We start from the raw sequence: 12,744 nt of genomic DNA on the forward strand, positions 1-12,744 counted from the left end.
CTATGCACATCTTGACACATAACACTATTTAAACAGTTTAATACTACTGAACCCAGCAATGCTTCACACTTAATCAGACATACGTCCTGATCTCCTTCTCCCCTCCCCCCCTCTCTGTCCATCTCCTCCTCCCTTTAACACTCTCCACCTCCTGTCTCTGCCTATCTCCTCCTTCTCTCTACACATCCATATTCTCCCTCCATTTCTGTCCGTCTCCTCTTCCCTCCTCTCACTGATCTTGAGTCTTTAGAATGAAATTTTCACTCTACAGCGGAGTGTGCGCTGATATGAAACTTCCTGGCAGATTAAAACTGTGTGCCGGACCGAGACTCGAACTCGGGACCTTTGCTTTTCGCGGGCAAGTGCTCTACCAACTGAGCTATCCAAGCACGACTCACGGCCCGTCCTCACAGTTTTACTTCTGCCAGCACCTCGTCTCCTACCTTCCAAACTATACAGAAGCTCTCCTGCGAAACGATCTTGAGTCTTGTTTATTGTGACAGCCAAAGAAAACTTGACTGGTACTCTAAGCCCCGTAAAATAAGTGGATAAAGTGGTTGGGATCATTGGTAATTGGGGTATGAGAGATCTGTCCTGCTGCTGAATCTGTGGGGATTGTAGCTTCAGTGACAGTATTTCGCATAGTTTTCATCTGAGAAGAGGTGGGATTCCAAGAGTTCGCATGATACAGATTCCGTAGCAGTATTCTAATCATAAGACGATAAGCCATACATACAGCTTTCGTATTTTCTGTTAAAACTGACTGTGATGAAGAAAACAAAACAGCACGTAGTTGAGTATATAATTTTTGTTTAAGATTATATGTAAAGAGGAACAATATACATGGAAGAAACAATTTGTCTAACATTATCATGCCCTGCCACCTTAGACAAAAATTGACTGCCGAAAGAAAACGAAACCGCACATTTTAAGAGCACAGCACCTTCTTTCTTTCAGTCGGTTTTAACAGAAAATCTGTACATTATTGTTAAAGAAAGAAGTATCCTATTAGAGTATTAAGAACTGTACACTTAAATTTGTGTTTTGTCTTCGACTGTGACCATAACTAAATGTTACAATTTAACTAGAGTCCAGTAACCCACATTTACACTGTAAATTTGGGTTAAGCAGAAGACACGAAAGTATAAAAACACTTTTATTTCCAAGCAAACAGCCACAGCCATGCAACAGGCTTTCGATGAAATTAGCACCAAGAGGTAGCAGGTACCTTGAGCCTTTACAGCAGTGCACATGCGCAAACTGGCTAGCTGCTTTAGGACTGGTGCACACAGGAGCTGTTTCGTCTGCACCATGAAGTTTGTACAACCACTTCATAGGTAAGTACACGTAACAATATGATAGCGACGCAACTTTTCTAATTCTTTGGGCACCGACATGAAAATAAATAACTGCCTTTCCTATTCTGCCCTCCCGTAGTTTAATACTGCATCCGCACACATATATTCCAGTTGCCGTCTCACTCATATTGTATATTGGTAGACGGCAGCTCCCCAGATTGTGACAACTCGTATATTCATATGGAAATATCAGAAGCATTTCTGTGTATAGCATCATAGTCCATCAAACATAAAAAAAATGAATTTCGCTTTATTTAGTCTTTCAGACATGGGCGATTGAATAAAGTATTTTCTCTTCCATTCATTTTCCTGCGTCGAATGACGAGAGTACAAACCACTGTGGTCTCCCAAAAATCCATCTTTAAACATGTGCTTGTCAAATGCAGCATATAAAACCATTAAAATGAGTTTACTATAAGGAAACAGTTGGTCATCAGGTGCGTTCCCTCAAAAAGTGAAGCAACTTAAGATCCACAAAGACAAAAAATTGCCCGATAAAAAGTCTCTCATGTGCACTCATCCTTATACGAGCGTCGCACTGTTACATCTCGAAAGTCTTAGGTAGTGTGTCGAATAGAGCGGCAAGTCACATGCTCTTTACATACTAAAATATTAATTTTAGATTTTGAAAAATTATGTGAGAAAAATGCATATTCAGACTTTCTTTATAGTTCCAATTCATTATGGAGCCAAGTGGGATCTACTTCTGATGTGTGAATGACTGAATCAAATGAACTGAATTTGTTGATAATATATTTCACTTTTACAGTAAATGTAAACAAACCTAAATTCTAAGTACATTCACTAAACATAATCACGAGAACTTCAGCATTTCATGTAATATTGGTGAACGCCATCTATACAAGATCAATGTTTGTTTGATGAATTATCATAGCCACAAACTTGGTGCAAGAGTTTGGAGATGATATTAATTTCCTCTTGATTAAATGAGTTTGAAATTATTTTCTGCATTCTCTTTTTCTTTTTCGTTGCTGAAAATAAGCTCTAGGATACAATTGTCAGACCCAGCACCAACGCTTGTGTGTAAGCACTTGCATTTGCTTTTACATATTGCTGAGAGAATTGCGTTTCATGATATGAGAACGAAGTTTTTCGCGGCGGCACTTATGTATAAAATATTCTCGGTATTCTTGCCGCGTCAGTTCTAGATAAAATCTCGAGCATTTAGAGAGATATTAGAGTTGGTCCAAATGACATTTTAGTCAGCCTGGATGTGGTGTCGCTGTTCACAAAAGTTCCTGTGGAGGACACTTTGAAAATGCTGGCGGATCTTTTCCTCCTGAAACTATAAAGTTGTTCCGGCACGTGATGACGACCACCTACTTCTTGTATGGTAATAAATTTTATGAAATGACAGACGGTATGGCAATGGGCACTCCGTTGTCTCCATCACTGGCTAACTTTTTTATGGAGAATTTTGAAGAACCTGCACTAAATTCGGCTCCCCTCCGTCCATCCTTATTTTATCGTTACGTTGACGATACATTTATGATCTGGCCACACGGCGAAGAAGCTCTTAAAGAATTCATTGAACACATGAACAGCATCCATTCGAACATCCAGTTCACTGTCGAGATGGAGAAGGAAGGGAGACTGCCTTTCTTAGACGTTTTAGTACAACGACAGACGGACGGGCGTCTTGGCCACTCTGTATACCGTAAGCCGACGCATACCGATTTATACCTGAACGCACAGAGTTTCCATCACCCTGCTCAGAAGAGAGCCGTTTTGAACACGTTGGTATATAGAGCCAAAACTGTTTCTGACGAGGACCACTTAAGGTTCGAGATTAATCACCTAAAGAACGTGTTCCGAAAGAACGGCTATGGTGCACGCGATATAAAGGCAGCGTTCTCCAAAAGAAGGAAACGTGATAATGCTGCAACCTCACAGGATGAAACACCGATTGCGGTTCTTCCTTTTTGTGGCGCAATTTCCAGCAAAATAGGAAGAGTCCTGCGTAGACGTGGTATAAGACCGATTTTTCGTCCTCCTAAGAAAATTAAGGAGATGATGCGCCCTGTTAAGGACAATCTCGGCCTCAGGGTCCCTGGAGTTTATAATATTCCCTGTGAGTGTGGAAGCAATTATATAGGTCAGACTATTCGTACCGTTTCCGACCGCTGTGCAGAACACCAACGCCATATTAAAAATAGAGAGCTGGAGAAATCGGCAATTGCGGAGCACAGCCTCACGAACAAACACAAAATATTGTTCGATGAAACTAAAATTCTGTCCCATGCCTCCACGTACTGGGATTCTGTTATTAAGGAGGCTGTTGAAATAAGAATGAGCCAAAAGAACTTTAACCGCGATAGTGGATACCATCTGAGCTGTGCGTGGAAACGAGCACTTGATGCAGAGAAGCAGCAGAGACGTTCCTTCCAAGGTTTACGTTCAAACGGAAGCGGTGGCGCCACCGGCGCACACGGTGACACTGTCTGAGACAGCAGCACGTAATCGCCGACCAATCAGAAGCCGACCAATCAGAAGCCTTCTTCGGGCTATATAGAGGCTACCATAGCAGCAGTGGAGACACCAAGTCAGAGGAAGCTCTAGGGAACCCCACACACAGTCCCCCCCCATGGACCAGTTGTTAGGCGTTATGGTGCAGACCATGAACCTCGTCATGGAAATGATGAAGGAATTCAGGGAAGCCCAGAAGCAGAACACACAGATCCTCGTTGCCCTTCAGGCAACAGTCCAGCAGTCGCTCCCCTCTGCGACTTCCTCAGTAGTTTCGAAACCCCATCATGGATAGACGACCAAACATCCATGGCCTGACAATGTGCGTCTTTAACGCAGACGGCATTGTTAACCAAGAGGTCGAGTTCAGAGAACTCATGAAGGAGTTCTCCATCGACATATGCATGATGGGGGAAACCCACCTAAAACCGGGAACAAAAGCGACAGTCCCCAACTATGTTAGCTATCGCAAAGACAGGCCAACCCATGGCGGAGGAGTGGCCATATACATAAAAAGAGGGATCCCCCACCACCAGGTATTCTTACCAGCTACAAATAAAATCGAAGCAGTGGCAGTGGAAGTAGCCACTGCCACTGGACCCCTAACAATCGTTGCAATCTACCGACCTCCACAAGACCAGATAGATGAGGGAGACATAGCTACTCTAGGGCAAATTGAAGGCAAACTCATAATAGGGGGCGACTTCAATGCCAAACATCCTGACTGGAATTCTAGAGTAACCTCCAGAGCAGGCGCCAGATTGCAACAACTAGCGCGCAACCACCATTTCGAAACATGGGGTCCAGTCGAGCCCACACATTTTCCAAAAAATGGAGGCAGGCCCGACGTGTTAGACATAGCTCTCACTAGGAGGATTACGGGTTTTGTGACCGCGAGGACGATCAACAGAATGTCCTCCGACCACAACCCAGTGATCCTAGAGGTAGACGTGGGAGAATGGGTAGCACTCCCACGGTACCAGACGTCTTACAAACGTACAAACTGGGAGCGATACCGAGAAACTGTCGCCTCTGATATCGCTCGCGCTCCGCTACCTACTGCCGAAACAGTAGAACAAGCGCTACAAGACCTAACAGGTACCATCCTGCAGGCAGCAGAAGAGGCCACCCCTCCACAAAGGGATGGCCCGCCGCCGCAAATACAACTCCCGGAACACTTGCTAGCTCAAATTCGACATAAGAACAGAGTGGCAAAAGAGTGGAAGATAACCAGAAACCAGGCCACAAGGAGGCTGCTCAATTGTCTACAGAGAGAACTGAAGGTAGCGCTCAATGAGCACAGAAACCAGCAATGGCAAAACCGCCTCAGAGCTCTCAAAGTAGACGATCATACACTATGGCAAGCGACCAAACAGTTTACAAAAAGACGCGCTAGGATGCCGCCACTGCACGGCGAACAGGGTATGGCCTACAGCCATGCTGAAAAGGCCAACGCCCTCGCCGACACTTTCGAGAAGCAGTTCCAAGCGGCTGAACCCCAGGATGATGAGCATGAGAGAGTGGTCCGTCGTCAACTGGCCGTCTTCCTCAATGCTGAGGAGGACCCAGAAGACGAACCCACAGTTTTTGCCCCTGAAGACGTGGCAAAAGTAATTAGGTCCCTCCCCTCCAAAAAGGCGCCAGGACATGACAATGTCACCAACCAGTTGGTCAAAAACCTCCCACCCACGGCGATCGAACACCTCGCGAACGTCTTCAACGAGATTACTCGTACCCGCGAGTTCCCAGCTTGCTGGAAACACGCGGAAGTGGTCGCGATACACAAACCAGGGAAAGACCCTCTATTCCCGCAGCACTACAGGCCGATTAGCCTCTTGCCAACTCTCAGCAAGATCTATGAGCGCCTCCTGCTAAGACCCATACAAGAACATATCACCAGAGAGCAAATTCTGCCGGATTTCCAATTCGGATTCCGGCAGAACCACTCTGCCCCACAACAGATCATGAGAGTGGTTGAAGCAGCCACAGAGGGCTTCAACCACAGAGGCTACTGCGGGATAGTGCTACTAGACGTAGCCAAAGCCTTTGACTCGGTATGGCATAGAGGGCTACTCTACAAGTTGTGCACTCAAGGGTTCCCCGGGAGAATAGTTAAGCAGATCAAAAGCTATCTCTCGAACAGAACTTTCTCTGTCAAAGTAGAAACATCCACCTCCACCAAGAGGCGTATTCGTGCTGGAGTGCCACAGGGATCGGTCCTGGGGCCCGTTTTGTACAGTCTGTACACTGCGGACACTCCAACGGCCCCCTGGTGCACACCGCTCAGTACGCTGACGATACAGCCTTCTACACAAGAAACGCGAACAAGGACCTGGTCATCCGTAGGTTACAAAGGGTTTTAGATGACACAGAAACTTGGGCCCGTCGCTGGCGAATCACCATCAATTCTGAAAAGACGCAGGCGATGCTGATTACCCGTAGGCTCGGAAGGCGCGAACCTCCTCAACGCCCCCCCCCCCCTTCACCTTCACCTAAACGGAACCCAACTCCCCTGGCGCAGAACCGCCAAGTATCTTGGCGTAACCTTGGACTCTCGTCTTACGTGGAAACCCCACATAGACGAAGTCCATAGGAAGGTCTGCGCCAGAATGTCCATCCTGTACCCAATCCTCAACTCAACCAGTTCCCTTTCCTTCTCAGTAGGAGTGAACGTATACCAGGCCCTGATCCGGCCAGTCATTGAATACGCGTGTCCTGTCTGGGGATACGCGGCGAAGCAGCACCTGGACACTCTCCAGAGGCTGCAGAACCGCGCCCTCAGGAGGGCACTGCGTTTACCCCTTGGATTCCCCATTGACGATTTACATGCCGCTGCGGAAATCCCACTCCTGAGAGAGCGTTTCCAAGACCTGGCAAGGGCCTTCTATGAAGGTACCTCCAGGTCGCGAAACGCCCTCGTCCACTCCCTAGGTCGGTATGACATGTCCCGCGATAAACACAATCGCCCCATGACGATCTTCGACGACTAAGTCGAAGAGAAAAATCCCAATACCCATCCCCAAATCCTACTCCTACCCAAAATACTACAATTATCTCGCCAAACCTCAGGCAAGTACCAGACACACACAGAACAAACATCACATCTCACAGACATCAAAAAAGTACAGAAATAATCACACACACAAGTACACAGGGGAGTAAAAGCCGACAGGCTACAAACTCCCCCTCACACTTCCCCAAAGAGGGGAAAGTATTAGATGTAAGCAGCAGTGGAGACAGTCAGCTCCTGACGATGACGATGGAGGTAATCGTCGAAAGCTCGAGATTTTATCTAGAACTGACGAGGCAAGAATACCGAGAATATTTTATGCATTTCATGATGCTAATTGCTTCTCAGTTGCTTTAATCTCCTCTTGTAGACTATCACTTTCATTGATTTAGTTATCTACACTAACTTATACATAAATTTCTTCTTCCTCCTGTGCAATGAAAAAGTGTTCTGCCTTTTCTATGCTTCTGTGGGTGTCAATGCCTCTTCCTCTTGAGTTACATCAATTTCCATCAGTATCAAATCACTGGCGTCTTTTTCAGTCATAACAGTTTCAACAGAACTGTTTTTTCATGTGGCATACCGAATGTAAATGTTTACACGTACCACATGAGTGCTGAATCAGGACAACTGTACATGTACTGATGAATACATGTCATGCACTCAGTACAACTTGATAGATAGTGTGTATCCTCTTCTTTTTTGAGGAAGATACAACTCCCAAAAATCACCATAGCAATTGATACTGTAAGACTAGACGTATGCCTCTTCCAAAGATCAAACAATTTAGACGTTACTTTGCCTTTATGTATGGTAAAACTTAGCCTCTCACAATAGTCATAATGGCATGGACACCTTTGTCAAACGATTTTTGCCATACAGGTAAGTATATTTAACTGTTTTATGCATTTGTTCAATTCAGATAGCAGTGTTAACGCCAGAATGTAGCATATGCCCTCATTTGGTTTTGCTTATAATAAACAAGTATGAAATTTGTCCATACTCTGAAGTATCAGGGTCTTCACACAAGTGCTTCATGCTTGCTTATAACAGCTGTAGGAACACTTCATGGTTCCTTTCTTCCATTAGCGTTTGGACAAACTTACCCACTTTCGGTTGCTCCTTTTTCGTTTTGATTCTGCATAGGTTTCATCTCCACCATCCATCAACATGTCAACTACAGAATAGTCTCTTCTTTGGCACACCTATGACAGTGTACTGTGCATTATAAAAGGAAGGTGACATATCTGATGCAATATGCTAGGGATAATTTTATTTCTTTTCCAATGCAGTCTCGACAAAAGTGCAGACAACGTCATTTGATCTGCCTTATTTTGTATTAAAAGTGCACAGAGGAGACTGTTTTAGTTCATCTATGTTAAGCATGGTCACGAGTCCATAACAATAATTAATGAGACAATGAGTACTATTCATGCAGATGCAATGACCACCATACTTCTGTATGAGTGCTACTCTTTGAGTCATTAATTGCTATTAACCCAAAAACATGTTTTTTTATTAGGGTGAGACTTCTCGTTGTGGCTAATACAAAGGAACACACAGATTTTAACTTTATTGCATTTCGTTCGTTTTCTTCAAAGCATGAAAGTCACAAATACTGCAAATAATAGTAGTCTTAAGTGGGTTTTACATGGGCATGTATCAACAGTGCACGTTGACTTCTATATGTAAAGATGCGCGTGTAAACACCCAAAATCGCAAGGCATCGAAACTGTCGCATGTAGAAATGAAAGTTGAAGCCAGGTCTACTTACTTGCACACACTGGCTTTCCCCCACTACTTTTTCACTGTCTTTGGGAGATGGCTCTTCTTGACGAATAGCATACAGTCTGTTTTTGTCTGTTTGAAAGTTGACATCTTGTAAATTTTATTTTGTTTCCGAAGTGTGAAATACAACGACAGTGAAAAAAAGTGACCATTATAGTATACTGTTCAATTTCTGGAGCTCTGCAAGGAATAATCGTGTTTGTGGAACATTAATCTTGGTACTTATAAAGACAGAAACATGAAGGAAGAAGCAATAAGAGACACTGCACCAGAATGAGGGAATATATACCACATATTAAAGAAAATGGGGTAAAAGCCAAAATCCCAAGTTTACGAAACGCATACGTGATAGAGAACAAAAATGTTAGAATTCAGTGAAGAGTGGTTCTACAACTAGCGCGATTTATAAGCCAACATTGCCGTTGTTTTCTATTGCTGATTGATTTGGAAGAATACTGCAGTAGCAAGAGAAGCAAAAAAATAGCTTGTTAAGCCTCCCGCATTAGGCCAACTTTTCTCTGAATAGAAGTGCTTATGTGTCTCAAAAAATGTTCAAAACCATATATGTTCATTCGATAATGGTTTTGAAAGGAAGTATCGTCCTCTTTTTCCAACACCCTATACTGCATTCTAGATGCTCCCAACTCATTTCTCATCGCAATCCACTTTCGAAACCAACATCTGCGTCTTCTGTTTTCCCGTTTTCCATATTCAAGTGTTCTGTGACTTCCTGAATTGAAATTAAAGTCACGACTCGAATGCCCGCACGAATTAATTCAATTGGCGCTATGGGAAAACCTAAATTGTACATGCTTCGACTGAAAATTTTCACGCCTTTGTGAACGGTCGCTGGTCCGAATTGAAGTCAATTAATGCATGTAAACATGTCCATGTAAACTCCGCTTTATCGTTAAGAGATGATTCTCCAGCATGGAACTGCCCTTCATGACGCTGAAGAACTGGCACCTGACTGACAACGCTCTTGCATGAACTGCATAGGTAATCACCTTTTCCTTTGTTCTTTAACTTTGTATCATACATATCTTTGTATCTATTTCCTCTGTGATTTCAGGTTGTTCCATCAAGAAATATTCCTACTGGTGCACTTCTTGGTGATTGAGCAGTTGTTATGTTATGCGGTCATGATGGTAGAGGTCACTGCCTCTGCTACCTCCTCAAACTCTACTGGATTCAAATTACAATGAAATGAATACCCCGAGCTGCATGGACACCGATGGTATCTGTTCTTTCAGATATATCCGAAAAAACAAATACCATCTTCATATATATATATATACACTCCTGGAAATTGAAATAAGAACACCGTGAATTCATTGTCCCAGGAAGGGGAAACTTTATTGACACATTCCTGGGATCAGATACATCACATGATCACACTGACAGAACCACAGGCACATAGACACAGGCAACAGAGCATGCACAATGTCGGCACTAGTACAGTGTATATCCACCTTTCGCAGCAATGCAGGCTGCTATTCTCCCATGCAGACGATCGTAGAGATGCTGGATGTAGTCCTGTGGAACGGCTTGCCATGCCATTTCCACCTGGCGCCTCAGTTGGACCAGCGTTCGTGCTGGACGTGCAGACCGCGTGAGACGACGCTTCATCCAGTCCCAAACATGCTCAATGGGGGACAGATCCGGAGATCTTGCTGGCCAGGGTAGTTGACTTACACCTTCTAGAGCACGTTGGGTGGCACGGGATACATGCGGACGTGCATTGTCCTGTTGGAACAGCAAGTTCCCTTGCCGGTCTAGGAATGGTAGAACGATGGGTTCGATGACGGTTTGGATGTACCGTGCACTATTCAGTGTCCCCTCGACGATCACCAGTGGTGTACGGCCAGTGTAGGAGATCGCTCCCCACACCATGATGCCGGGTGTTGGCCCTGTGTGCCTCGGTCGTATGCAGTCCTGATTGTGGCGCTCACCTGCACGGCGCCAAACACGCATACGACCATCATTGGCACCAAGGCAGAAGCGACTCTCATCGCTGAAGACGACACGTCTCCATTCGTCCCTCCATTCACGCCTGTCGTGACACCACTGGAGGCGGGCTGCACGATGTTGGGGCGTGAGCGGAAGACGGCCTAACGGTGTGCGGGACCATAGCCCAGCTTCATGGAGACGGTTGCGAATGGTCCTCGCCGATACCCCAGGAGCAACAGTGTCCCTAATTTGCTGGGAAGTGGCGGTGCGGTCCCCTACGGCACTGCGTAGGATCCTACGGTCTTGGCGTGCATCCGTGTGTCGCTGCGGTCCGGTCCCCAGTCGACGGGCACGTGCACCTTCCGCCGACCACTGGCGACAACATCGATGTACTGTGGAGACCTCACGCCCCACGTGTTGAGCAATTCGGCGGTACGTCCACCCGGCCTCCCGCATGCCCACTATACGCCCTCGCTCAAAGTCCGTCAACTGCACATACGGTTCACGTACACGCTGTCGCGGCATGCTACCAGTGTTAAAGACTGCGATGGAGCTCCGTACGCCATGGCAAACTGGCTGACACTGACGGCGGCGGTGCACAAATGCTGCGCAGCTAGCGCCATTCGACGGCCAACACCGCGGTTCCTGGTGTGTCCGCTGTGCCGTGCGTGTGATCATTGCTTGTACAGCCCTCTCGCAGTGTCCGGAGCAAGTATGGTGGGTCTGACACACCGGTGTCAATGTGTTCTTTTTTCCATTTCCAGGAGTGTATATATATATATATATATATATATATATATATATATATATATATATATATATAGGTAGATAGATAGGCGTATAGGAGGGACGTTGAGTCAAGCCTGTCGGAAGTCAGTTCTTCGATAAAGAAGATAGCCTCAGCGTACCTTCCTTACAAGGACAGTGCTCCTCCTTCTCAGGGGGTGAGGAGACTGACGGAAGCCTGTGCACAACAGGGTAACCAACTATTGGTTGGATGTGATGCTAATGCCCACAACTTAGTGTGGGGCAGCACTGACTCCAACAGTAAAGGTGAGAATCTTCTAGAATTCCTTCTAGCTAATGACTTAGAGATCCTCAATAGGGGCAATATATATATACCTGCCAGTGCATTTTCCTGGGATACCTGTAAGATATGGTCTATCCAATGGGCATTTCAACTTCGAACTTAATATATATGTGGTCTGATGAGGATGGCTCTAAAGCCACATGCCATTGTTTGACGTAACTATCCATCAAAGTGGAACTGAAGGTTATGTCAATTACCTCTTCCCTTCTTATATTCTTAAATGTAGGTCCTTGCCCCTATTGAGGATCTCTAAGTCATTGGAAAAAATGGAGCGTAGGGAACGATGCGGGAGACCCGCACCACCTTACTAGGCAAGGTCCTAATGGAGGTGGTTTGCCGTTGCCTTCCTCCGACCGTAATGGGGATGAATGATGATGATGAAGAGGACACAACAACACCCAGTCATCTCGAGGCAGGAAAAATCCCTGACCCCACCGGGAATCGAACCCAGGACCCCATGTTCGGGAAGCGAGAACGCTACCGCGAGGCCACGAGGGCGGACCCTCTAAGTCATTAGCTAGAAGAAATTCTAGAAGATTCTCACCTTTACTGTTGGTGTCAGTGCTGCCCCACACTAAGTTGTGGGCATTAGCATCACATCCAACCAATAGTTGGTTACCCAGTTGCGCACAGACTTCCGTCACTCTCCTCACCTCCTGAGAAGGAGGAGCACTGTCCTTATAAGGAAGGTATGCTGAGACCATTACAAACATCCTCGTGATACCTTCCTCACGTTGCCGTATCCTGATGGTCACTAAGTCCCTAGAACAAAAGTCCGCCATCGGCAGAAGGGGATTCCATTTTTTACATAAATGCACGTTCTGTAAATTTTTATATTTCTAGCATAAACCAGCTTACCTGCAGTGCCGCCAAGGCCTGATACACCCCCTTTATATAAATAGGGTTCCTGAATCAGGGCCAAGTCCAATTCTTGTCTTCCCAGAAGACGACTCAGGGCAGCAGTAGCCCCTTTACTGGGTTGAAGATTTATCTGTGGCACATTAAGTCTCCATCTTGCCGCCATTGTCGTTTCTGATGTCTTTCATTACCCTGGCGGCAAC

The 12,744-nt window shown here is 45.6% G+C and overlaps 1 non-coding gene across 1 annotated transcript; it reads right to left on the reverse strand.

The window, feature by feature from the left end:
* Positions 1–315: 315 nt before the first annotated feature.
* Trnar-gcg (transfer RNA arginine (anticodon GCG)) lies at positions 316–390 on the reverse strand. Its single transcript has one exon. It is a non-coding gene; the product is annotated as a tRNA-Arg (tRNA).
* Between the last annotated feature and the right edge of the window lie 12,354 nt (positions 391–12,744).

Source organism: Schistocerca cancellata, chromosome 9 (genome assembly GCF_023864275.1).
Source record: "Schistocerca cancellata isolate TAMUIC-IGC-003103 chromosome 9, iqSchCanc2.1, whole genome shotgun sequence".
In the NCBI taxonomy this organism is placed as follows: Eukaryota; Metazoa; Arthropoda; class Insecta; order Orthoptera; family Acrididae; genus Schistocerca; species Schistocerca cancellata.